The sequence below is a fragment of the Apodemus sylvaticus genome, chromosome 12, assembly GCF_947179515.1.
Source record: "Apodemus sylvaticus chromosome 12, mApoSyl1.1, whole genome shotgun sequence".
NCBI classification, from domain to species: Eukaryota; Metazoa; Chordata; class Mammalia; order Rodentia; family Muridae; genus Apodemus; species Apodemus sylvaticus.
Window position 1 is genome coordinate 46,485,115 of NC_067483.1, and position 13,098 is coordinate 46,498,212.

A 13,098-nucleotide genomic window follows, 5' to 3' on the forward strand; every position below is an offset into this window, starting at 1 on the left:
GCTTACTGAGGCATGGGACTTCTGGCTCCCACCCTTGTGCTGTGCATTGAAGGTAGTCCCAGTATGATCCTGAAGGAGTTGAAAACCCATTGTCACAGTAATAGCTGTACATCTTTCCTATGGGTACTGGGAAGTAGGGTCTCCGGCTTTCTTCATAATATAGACGTCCATATTTGAATTGTGGAAAATCACAAGGTTTCACTTGAAATTAAAAAGAAAAACACAGAAAAACACTCAGAGATAAAACTCTTGATCAGTAACTTACTTTCAAGTAATTATAATGACATGACAGAATAGTGTGTGTGGGGGACAAGAACATAAAACCAAAGACTACTTCGGTTTGTGAGGATGTCTTTCAACATGAAATCTAGTTATAGCTGATACCCCACCAGTGTTAATAACCAATATGACAACTGCATATTTATAATTTCACTGAAACTAAAATAGAGTATTAATATTGAATCATAGTATTCTTCTTGTAGCTTCGTATTGAAGTGCTCTATTGTTCATTGTATAATGTTTATATGCAACATATGATTACTCTTATTATATCTAATTATTTGTGATTATTCTTTATAATTTGTACTTTAGTATGAGAATAATATCACTTTTCATGAAGTATGATTCTGCTTCAGGAAAGCTCATGCAATATATGTAATGTTATTTCAACAAATACCAATAAAAACAATTTTCCTTAAGCTTCCTTATTCATTTTAGTTTTTGTTTTATGAGATACATTTTTCAAGAATTTTTACATATTTATTACATGGTTTAAAAATAGTAATTTTTTTATCCTAAATGTTCTACTTTAACAATTTTGAGAATTATACTTTTCATAGGACATAAGTAAGTTAAAATAGCTCACTGGGATTTTGTTTTAAAAAGTAACAGGACAAGGCATGGTTCCGATTAGGAATATCATTATTACCGCAGTCCTCAGACTTGTACCAAATTTTTATTCTCAAGTGGACACAGATGAGTGTTAACACCCTTTATACATGATTCTTTAAATGAACATAATATTCCTTAAAGTACACAATCACTTGAGGTGGTTAGTACCTAAATGAACCTCATTTGACATCTTACACTTTCAAGATGAAGGTTGTGGCTCCATCAGAAGTGATTGTTGGACCATTTATCACAGTGTTTATGTAGTCTATGCACACTGCTGATCAATATATTTAATAATTGTACAACGGTTCCAAAATATGAGAATAGCACAAGATCTTCTAGTTTTTATTGCTCTTCAATCCCAAGATCTTCTCCTATTCTTAGTTAGATCATTTTAAATTTATATTAGTTTATTGGCCTGTTTGTCTTCTGATGGGAATGGAAAGGAGATAGCAAGAGCAAGAGAGCAAGAGAGCGAGAGTGAGAGCCAGAGTCAGAGCCAGAGCCAGAGCCAGAGCCACAGCCAGAGCATCAAGGAATACTGGAGGTGAGTAGGATCTGGTAGAAAGTAGAAAGAAAACAATTATAATCAGAATCAGAATATATGCATGAAAAAAATTTTTTTTGCTTAAAAATATGGAAAAATTACAAGCCTGCTTCTTTTTCTGTTAACTATTTTTATAGGTTAAATGGTGTCTTCAAATGATGTTATATTTTAAGTCACAATAACCATTAATGATACTTTGCATGTCAACTTGAAAATTTTTATTGATGATTTTGAGATAGGAATTTTTTGCATTGACTCCTTTGATAATAGGAAGGGCAATAATGGCAGTAGCAAGACTGAAGAGAAATGCTGAATTATGACACACTATTGAACTCAAAGTTGAAGGAAGATGCTATTGAGCTACCAAACCAAGTAGCATTTTGCAACAAGGCATAGATCTGTGAATGGGAGGAATAAATAAAGAAAGCACCCCTGACAATATTTTGCAGCCCAATGACATTATGTTTCGATCTAAGGTCTTCAACTGTCTCTCAAATTTCCACCACTAATTTTGTGGTCATTTGTCATGACAGTCATAGAAGAAATCTACAAGAAGAACATGGAAATAAAACACCATTTTGTAGTTCTAAATCTAGGAGAGAATTGTTTTGCATTCTAATAATGTTTCACTTGATGTCTATGAACAAAATGATGTAATAAAACCTGACTGCTGTATTTTTTCAGCAAGACTAAAGCCAAGCTGAAAATTCATTTTAGTGAAACTTTTTATTTATTTTTATTCTCTATAGCAATGTTTTCTTGAATCTGCATCTGTACACCACCTACATGTATAATGCCATGATATGTCAGAAGAAAGCAGTGGACCTTCAGACTGGAGATACAGAGATTTCTAGGGTGAAAACATTCTCTTGAACTGGAATGTGAGAGCAGGGAACTAAGCCCAGGTCTCCTGTAAGAGCAGTGAATGTCCTCCTTTGCTGGTCCACCTCCAGCTGCTCATTTCATTCTTGACCATTTAAAGGATTTCAAGCAAAAGCAGGAATGCTTTGTAAATTGAAACTTTATTCTGGTTTTAAGCATCTTTTTTTTCCTCAATATATATTATGTTATATAAAGAAACTAAAATAGAAAAGAATTAAACCCAATGGTAGTTTGGAGGAGGAATTATTGCCAGACTATCTTTGTGTCAAAAAACAAGATTTAAAGCTGATAGGCCATTTGGAGATGTCTATGTGTATGTACTAATTCCAAAAATGTCTGAAAAATCATCTCATGTGATATTAGTATCTAACAGTAAAACAGAAATAGAGATGAAAAGACTGAATAGACATATTTACTAATAGTCTCACTCAAAATCAAAAACCATGATGAAAAAATCATGAAAGGGAATCACTGGGAAAATGATGTCTGTAGTTCACAGTGCCAGGGACAGAGAAGTACATCACACTGACAAAGTGAGAACAGTTTGTTCTGGGAGGAGAATCTCCAGCAGAGGAGGAAGTGTGCCCAGGACAGTCCCAACAGGCTCCATTTATGAGGTTGATAACTATCTTTGACAGATCCTAATAACCAGAAAATGAGAGGGTCTATCTCAGAGCTCATGTGGATTAACTTCCTAGACACACAAAATAGCCTCGTTACAGTGAAGACATCTATGAAACATTTGATGATTATAAATTAGACAATCTAGAACAAATCCTCAACATCTGTGTCCTACTAAACTTGAATACAAGGTGTAAAGAATTATGAATGGACAAGTGGTTCTGAATGAGAATTAAACTTGGAGAATAATGTGATAAATTGGAGTCAGCACTTGATTCTGCTAAGCTTGTAAAGAAGGATTAATGTTTTTTCTCAGACTTCCCAAAATCTTGGAGAAAGAACTCAGAAGCTGTTATTTATAAAAGTGCAGATATCTATTATGAAGAAGACTATATTTTTTAGTTATTTATTTTTGTACTCGTGGCAACATTGCTATGCTAGGTAAAAGTAATCCAAGGTATATTAGTATTTTATGCAACTCACAGTATTATTTAAAGACTTTATTTCCATGAATATTTACTTGAAATGTATTTGAAGTTTGCAATTGTGACTTGTCTGACATATCGGCATTCTGGTGTCTGAAAGAAGATGATCTTCACTGAGTTCAAGCTAGGGCAGTCTACATTTGTTTGAGGTCAGGCCTGGCTACCAGTAAGATGATAAGTTAGTTAAAAGAAGAAGGGAAGCAGGTGGCTGGCTGCAGAACTTCACTTCTCTCTCTCCTCCCCCAAATCCAGTCTCCCCATCTCATCTTCAGTTCTATAGCAGAAAACATGCACTTGTCTCCCTTTCATCTCTGACCCCCATCCCCAAAGGATCAGAAAGATCTTCTAATCCAACTTCTCTATACTCAACCCGTCTTATTTTCAGCCTCTGAAATTAGGAGGCATTCCAGCTGATAAAGCCAGAAAATCAGGTAAGCTAACTCAATACCCCCATCAATCACCACTCCCTCCTCTGTTCTGAATCTAATCCCAATTCCTCATCCCTGGATCTTCAATAGAATCCCTACAGAATACTTGATGCATCTTTCCTCTCCATCATCCTGCACATATTACCAAAGAATCTAGTAGATATTTCCCTCTAAACTTCTTCTTTATTATTATTTTTAAAAAGATACCAGCCAACTTGAGGGCTTTTGGGCCATGGTCAACATGTATCGAGTGTATCTCCATTGCCATTAAGCCAGATGGCATGCATCCTGTCCTGGTGGGTGGGATCGTCAAATGCCTCAGGCAGGAGAGGTTCTTCCTAGTGGCCGTGAAGTTCCTTCTGTCTTCTGAAGAACACATGAAGTAGCGCTACATTGACCTGAAAAAATATCTTTTCTTCTCAGGGCTGGTGAACTACATGAATTCAGGGCCTATGTGGGCCATGATCTGGAAGGTGCACAATCTGGTGAAAACAGGTCCAGTGATGCTGTCAGAGAGACCAATCCAGTTGATTCGAACCCAGGCACTATTAGTGGGGATGTTTGCATTCAAGTCGGTCAGAAGATAAGCTATTCAGTGAGAAGGAGATTGGTCTATGGCTTAAGCCTGAAGAACTGATTGAGTACAAGTCTTGTGCCCTTGATTGGTGTATGCGTAGTCATGAATAGACCAGAGTTCTTTTTTGCACTACTGATGGGTTCCTAGACACAACTCTCCACCCCACTAAATGGGTGGATCATCGTTCCCAAAAAATAAAGACTTTGGAACTGGGGGAAAAAACAACTGCATTGTATTTATATTAGTTATTTATAGAAAGGAAAAATTGGTATCAGTTGCTGTGCTACAGAGTCTTATTGTGTAATTATAAAGTTATTACATGTTTTGTACAGCTTCTGGCTTTGTGAACAGATATATGCTTAGCTTAAAAGATATATCCATCCCATTATTAACTAAGTAATACTGTATACAGTAAGTTATACTTTGTTACTGATCTTCAGGGTGCCCGTTATTATACAACCTAGGTCAGCGAATATGAGAATATTATTTTAGATCAAGAGGAGTTACACTATCTCCAGTTTGGGAGTTGGGAAGAACCTCACAGGCATACCAAGTATTATTCTTTGTGAAAACATCCTAATGCTAACATATGAGCATAGCCAATCATGATGCAGACAAATACACAGGCTGAGGTGGTAAGCATGGTCAGTGTAGGAATATTTAAGAACAGTGAGGAGAAACCAACTACAACAGTGGCTTCCAACCTGTGGGTCCCAAGCCTGTTGGTAAACATCTATCTCCAAAACTATTTACATTAAAACTCATAATAGTAGCAAAATCACAGTTATAAATTAGCACTGAGTTAATTATATCATTGGTAGCCACCAAAACATAAGGAACTGTATTAAAGGGTCACAGCATTATGAAGGTTGGGGAGCACTAACTGTAAGGTTTTCATAAACTATAGATGAGCTAGATATTGCAGAACATGTTTTAATTCCATCATCTGGGGGACAGAGGGAGGTAGAGAGAGCTCTGTAATTTTAGGGCAACGTTGTCTACATATTGAGTTCCCAGACAGCTAGGACTACAGGGTGAGACCCTGTGTCAACAAAAATAAAATAAAACAAAACAAAACAAAACACCATTCCCAATGCTCTTAAATTCTTAACTGAATCTTGCTTCTTTTTGAAGACCCCTATCTCCTGCAGGTCTTTGCTGCTAACACACAGGTCACTCCTGTCATAGAGGCAGGTAAGATGACTAAAATCTTCACATTTTCCTCTGTTCTTCACAATAAAATCCCAGAGTCTCAGCAGCAGCTTTGCAACACTTGTGGCAGCATCCATCCACTGTGCCTCTGGTAGATCTCAGAGATCTTTCTGTGCTAAACTTCATCCCTTCACTCATTGCTTTATTCTACCACACAAGTCCAGCAGGCATTTCCTGTTAACCCACAATTCACTCCTACCTGGTAAGTAGCTAAACTAACTACAGATTTTAACCTTTCCATCTGTTTCTCCAAATCTAATCCAGTGATTTCATGATTGCATCTAAAAGCAGTCCTTCTGGGGTAGTCTCTTTACTCTCTGTACTAAATCTGAGACTAAATAAATACACCCTGGTGGAACATGCTCTGTCCTTTCCTCTTGTTTCTTCTCCCCAGAAACTTAGTGTATACCCATTCCTAAGTATTATCTCCATACACCTAGAAACACATTATAAATGGAACCCCCATTGGCCCCACTTATGATCTCCATAGAAAGTTTCCTACCAGGCAATAATCACACTATTTTAAAATTCAAAGAGGAAACAGAAACCAAGGAACAAAGACAAAACAAAACAAAAACTACATCCAACAAAGACAAAAGCAGAAACCAGCATATAACCCTATAATCTTTGAAATCGCACAACATAGGTGCCAGCATTAAAACAAAACAAGCAATAACAGCTAGGATGGTAGGTCTTCACTAGATGGCAGCAACCTTACCACAACAGAACCTTGTTATTCTAACAAAGCTGAAGCATAAGAAAAAGACAGGGGTAGGGGGAGGGATGGGAGCAGGGAGTTTCTAGGGGGGAAACTGGGAAAGGGGATAACATTTAAAATGTAAATAAAGAAAATATCCAATAAAAGAAAAAAGAAAGCCTAGGGATACAAACAAATTAAAAGGGTAAACAAACAAAACAAACATGCAAACAAGATAGAGGTCTTAATAAAGGAAATGAAGAAATCCAGGAAAAGACAAATAAAACTGGGGAAAAGACAAACAAAACTGTTAAAGACCTAAAAATAGAAATAAAACCAATAAAGAAAGGCCAAACTGAGGGAATTATGTACATAAAAAAATATAATTTGAACACAAATTCCTGAGGAATGGTTCAATACCAAAACCTAAAAGATGGATGGGAGGACCAGACCTTGCCTTCCAATTTCCATCTTTATCCAGACCTGATCTTTTGCCACAGAGCTCCATACCCAAATACCACCAGGAGAGAGCTGGGCTCCCAGGAGTGATGACACTCCTGTGAGCACTACTTCTGCTCCTAGGGACCCACCTTGAGCACTCAGGACACAGGAACAGTGGTGCAGCCTGAGACAGGATCCTTCTGGTTTCTGTCTAAACTGGAGCTGATCCTGTGCCATAGTGCTCCATACACAAATACCACTGGGAGAGATCTGGTCTCTGTGAGTACAGGTAAAACCACAACTTCTGCTCAAATTCCTGGCCCAAGAGGGACCCTCCCAGATCCATCAGGACACAGGAACTAGGGAACAGGCAGGGACAAGATCCTTCCCATTTCCTTCTGCACCTTAGTGCTAAACCTGGGCCAAAGTTCTCCACAATAAAATTTCTCCCTAAGAAAACTGGTGTCCAAGGAGTACTGACACACTGGTTTGCAAGAGAGAAAAGCCACAGTCTGAGAAAGCAAAACCTGCTAACATCAGAGATAACCAGATGGCAAAAGACAAGGGCAAGAACATAAGCAACAGAAACAAAAGCTACTTGGCATCATCAGAATCCAGCTCTCCAACCACTGTGAACCCTGAATAGTCCAACACACCAGAAAAGCAAGATTCTGATTTAAAGTCACACTTCATGATGATGATAGAAAACTTTAAGAAGGACTTAAATAACCCCCTTAAAGAAATTCAGAACAACACAGGTAAACAACTAGAAGTCCTTTAAGAGGAAACACAAAAAACCCGTGAAATAATTATAGGAAAATAAGCAAACAAGAGAAGGAATGAATCAAATCTTTCTGGCTCTAAAATAACATCAAAAATAACTGTATGCAGCAATCACTATTTCTTAATATGTCTTAAAATCAGTGTACTCAATTCCCCAATAAAAAGACATAGACTAACAGTCTGGATATGTAAACAAGACCCAGCAATTTGCTACATAGAGAAAATGCGCCTCTGTGTCAATGACAGACACTACCTCAGAGTAAAGGACTGGAATAAAATTTTCAAAGCAAATGTTCCAAAGAAAAAAGCTAGAGTGGGCATTCTAATGTCAAATAAAATCATCTTTCAACCCAAAGTTGTCAAATAGATTAAGGAAGGACAATTCATACTCATCAAAGGAAAAGTCTACCAAGAGCTCTCAATTCTGAACATCTATGCTCCAAATGCAAGGGCACCAACATTCATAAAAGAAACTTTAATATAATGCTCAAAGCACACATTGCACCTCACACAATAATAGTGGTAGACTTCTACACCCCACTCTCAGCAATGGACAGATCGTGGAAACAGAAACTAAACAGAGATACAGTGAAACTTAAGAAGCTAGGAACCAAATGGATTTAACAAATATCTATACAATATTTCATCCTAAAACAAAAGAATATACCTTCTTCTCAGCACCTCAAGGTACTTTTTCCTAAACTGACCATATAATTGGCCACAAAATATGCCTCAACAGATACAAGAAGAATGAAATAATCCTGTGCCTCCTATCATATCACCACAGACTAAGGCTGTTCTTCAATAGCAACAAAAACAACAGAAATTCCATGTACACATGGAAGCTGAACAATGTCCTACTCAATGATAACTTGGTCAAGGAAGAAATAAAAGAATTAAAGACTTTCTAGAATTTAAAGTAAACAAAAGTACTCCATACCCCAAATTATGGGACACAGTAAAAGCAGTGCTAAGAGGAAAACTCTGCTCTGAGTGCCTCCAAAAGAAACTGGAAAGAACACATACTAGTAGCTTAACAACACACCTGAAAGCTCTAAAACAAAAAGGAATCTAATAAACCCAAGAGGAGTAGACAGCAGGAAATAATCAAACTCCTGGTTGAAATCAACCAAGTAGAAACAAAAAGAACTATACAAAGAATCAACAAAACCAGGATCTGGTTCTTTGAGAAAAATCCACAAAATAAATAAAGCCTTAGCCAGAGTAAGCAGAGGGCACAGACACTGTATCCAAATTAAGGAAATCAAAAATGAAAAGGGAGATATAACATCAGAAACTGAGGAAATACAAAAAAAATCATCAGATCCTACTACAAAAGTCTATATTCAAAAAAACTGGAAAATTTGAATGAATTGGACAATTTTCTAGACAGATACCAAAAATCAAATTTAAAACATGATGAGATAAACCATCTAAATATTTTCATAACCTCTAAATAAATAGAAGCAATCATTAAAATTCTCTGGACAGGTTGCTGCAGACTCTATAAGACTACAGATGCCCTATTATACCCTACCTGCCCCTGCCATGTGTTTGTGTGTGTGTGTGTGTGTGTGTGTGTGTGTGTGTGTGTGTGTGTGTGTGTGAAATATGTAGCTGTGGGTATGTCTAATGGCTCACACCTGATATAGGAGGAAGCCTCTCTTGTCATCACTGAATAAAGTGCTAATATGCCAGTATAGTCAAATATAACTAGGAATAATTTAATTCTTTTACCCCGACATCCAAATTACATAAAGATTTAGTAAAGAAAGAGAAATAAAGAATTTCCCTTATGAATATAGACTTAAAAGTATACTCAATAAAATACTTGCAAACTGAATTCAAGAACATGTCCAACAGATCATCCACCATGAATTCATTAAGTTGGCTTCATCTAAGAGAGCAAGGATGGTTCAACATACGTATATCAATAGTTACAATAACTATAAAAGAAAACTAAAAGACAGAAACCATATCATCATCTATTTAAGTGGTTGACAAAATTCTAGCACCTCTCCACGACAAAAGTTCTAGAGAGATTAGGGACAAAAGCTGCCTAAATCAACATAATAATTCAGTTACAGCAAACCAATAGTTAGCATGTCCTCTAAAATCTGGAACAAGACAAGACTCTGCATGACTTCTCTATTCCAAAAATTGAATCATATATCAGAAGACTGATTAAGAACTTCTGTGCTCATGGAATGGTAGTATTGACATCCTACCAAAGGTAATATACGTATTCAGTGCAATCACCATATAAATTCTAACAAAATTTTTCACAGACCCTGAAAGTTAAATATGCTAAGTATTGATTCATATGTGGAGCTCAGTCATTAAGTAAATGATTATCAAGCAAGCTATTATCCATAGGCCCATGGGAATTTAGTACCGAGGAAAAGATTAGGGGGACACATCAATTTTTGTTAGAGGAAAATTAAAATAGGTTCTATAGGTGAATTTTGTGATGGAGCCAATGAGAACAGGAGGTGAAAAGGAGAGAATACAGGTAGAGACAACTAGGATTGAGTGTTATTTGAGGGGGAGTATGAAAATTTATTGCACTGTAATCTTCTTCTATATGAAGGTGTTCCTAATGAAGTCTGAAAGTAATGGGTAACATGGAGTTACTGGCCATCTCTGGTAAACAAAAAAACTTTCAGTCCTGGGATTTGTTTACATCTAATTGAGTTATTGGACACATGAGTGTCACAAAAGTCCCTTAAAACCCAGGTTATTTCCAAGACAATAACTTCTTTTCCCCAATCTGGCAAGTTCACATTTGTGAGATAACACTCACACAACTCACTAAACAGTGAAAGCATAAGCTGGTGGATACAAAGTAGCTTTCATTGCTGTGTTTTAGGGACAGGAGTAGAGGAAAGTACTCTGAAAGCTACGAAAAGAGAAACATATTCACCAATCCAGTCCCCAAACCTTTATTTAAAATGCTCTCCTGCTCATCAAATATGGCAGGGCAATTGTGGCACTGGTCTTGTCAGTCTAACAAATCAATGTCTAATTTGAATTAAGGCCCACATTTTGAGATGAAACCCATACTCCTTATTGCTTGGGTGACTGAGAACCAGAGACTGTGAGCTAGTGTAAAAACAAATAATACCGGTCTTGAAAAAATAAAAAGAATTAAATTATTCCTAGTTATATTTGACTATACTGGCAGATCAGCATTTATTCAGTGATGACCAGAGAGGCTTCCTCCTATATCAGGTGTGAACCATTAGACATACCCACAGCTACATATTTCACACACACACACACACACACACACACACACACACACACACACACACACAAACACAAACACATGGATGGCAGGGGCAGGTAGAAAAGTTGGGATGGAAAAGAGAGACCTTGGGACACTAGGTTCCAAATGGGGTCTATCCATCAAACCCCTTCCTTCAGAACTCAGGAAAACTGCTAGAAGAGGTAGCAAGAACATAAGGAGCCTGAGGGGATACAAGACCCCAAGAGAATAAGACCCTCCAAATCAACTGAGTTATTCTCATATGAACTCCTATAGAGTGAATCATCATGCACAGGCCCTAAATGATACTATATCACACCCTCTATATACATATTATAGTGTTACTTCAGTGTTTTTATGGGATTCCTAAGTATTTGAATCAATGGTTTTCTGATTCTTGTGCATTCTCTTGGGTTCATTTTCTTCCAAATTCCATGTAATACCATGTAATACCTCATGCTTTACTGTATTATATTTTATTGTGTTTTCTTGTTATGTCTTAGATGCCTATTCTTTTTTGACACAGAGGGAGTGGATCTGGATTGGAAAGGAGCAAGTGAGGAAGTGGAAACTTATAATAATGATATATTGCATAAGATATGAGTCTCTCCTCCACCAAAGAACACACATTGCATGCACTCACTAATAAGTGAATATTAGCCCAGAAGTTCAGAATACCCAAGATAGAACTCACAGAACTAAATTGAAGCTCAAGAAGAAAGAAGACGAAAGAACAAGTGCTCTAGTCCTTCTTAGAATGGGTAACAAAATACTCAGGGGAGCAAATATGGAGACAAAGTATGGAGCAGAGACTGAAAGAAAGGCCACACAGAAACTCCCCCCCCCCACCCCCAAATCAATCAAATATAAAATCACCAAACACAGACCCCATTGTGGATGCCAAGAAGTACATGGTGACAAGAACCAGTAAGAGCTGTCTCCTGAGAGGGTCTACCAGAGCCTGACAAATACAGAGGTAGATTCTCACAGCCAACAATTGATCTGACCACAATGTCCCCACTTGAGTATGTAGAGAAAGGACTGAAGGAGTTGAAGGGATTTGCAACCCCATAGGAAGAACAACAATATCAACCAACAAGAGCTCCCAGAGTCTAAACCACCAAAATGGAGGGACCATGGCTCCTTCCATATATGTAGCAGAGAATGGCCTTGTTGGGCATCAATGGGAGAAGAGGCCCTTGTTTCCGTGATGGCTTTATGCTCCACTATAGGGGAATGCAAAGACAGGGTGGTAGGTGTGGGTGGGGGTGCATCACCATATAAGGAGGAGGAGGGGTGTGGAATGGGGAGTTTCTGGAGGGAATCTCGAAAGGGGATGACATTTGAAATGTAAATAAATAAAATATCCAATAAAAAGGAAACAAGAAGTTTTTCCATTAAAGATAAAAAGAATCAAGATTATTTTATTATTGCAAGATTATAGATATGATAGATGATAGAAAGATGAATAGATAGATGGCTGAATGGATGATAGGTACAGATGGATGTAGATATAGATTGATGATAGATAGATAGATAGATAGAAGATAGAAATAAATAAATAAATAAATAAATAAATAAATAAAGATAGATAGATAGATAGATAGATAGATAACCTCCAGGAACTAAGGAAGCATGTTCAGGCAGCTAGCCTGAGTTCTCAATCTGGATTCCCAGGAAGAATAGAAAAAAAAAAAACCCTGAAATATCAATCATAGCAAATTTACGTACATGAGGTGAGAGTGGGTAATACAAATGGAAACTTCAACTTATTTTTTCAACTTTTCTAGTAAGTTCATGCTAGAAATCCAGAGCACCTGGTTTGATTATGTTATCTCTGCTGTTGCTCTCTGTTCTATTATTTAGAAGCATCTTGCAATAACACTTTCAGAGCAGAAGCCCAGGTAGCTGCCATAAGTTAGCTACCCTAGAAGATCAGTGTTGGACTGCTTATTTCCTGAAATGATGTTCTGCATCTGTTTGTCTATCATTCTTCAGTTTATCTGTGTGTCACATATTTATCTACTTGTTACTAATCACTTGTTCTTTTGCTTTGCTTGCTGTATACTTTGTAAACTCATTCAAAAGGAAAAGTGTGACTATTATTTTCCATACAGTACAGAATATCACTCACATAGTATTTACAAATAATATTGAATGCACTAAGCATAATGTATATATATATATATATATGTGTGTGTGTGTGTGTGTGTGTGTGTGTGTGCGTGTGTGTGTGTGTGTGTGCGTGTGTGTGTGTGTGTGTGTG

At 37.1% G+C, this 13,098-nt stretch overlaps 1 pseudogene; it reads left to right on the forward strand.

The window, feature by feature from the left end:
- The first annotated feature begins 4,120 nt into the window (after positions 1–4,120).
- LOC127697715 (nucleoside diphosphate kinase B-like) lies at positions 4,121–4,541 on the forward strand (annotated as a pseudogene).
- Positions 4,542–13,098: the final 8,557 nt, after the last annotated feature.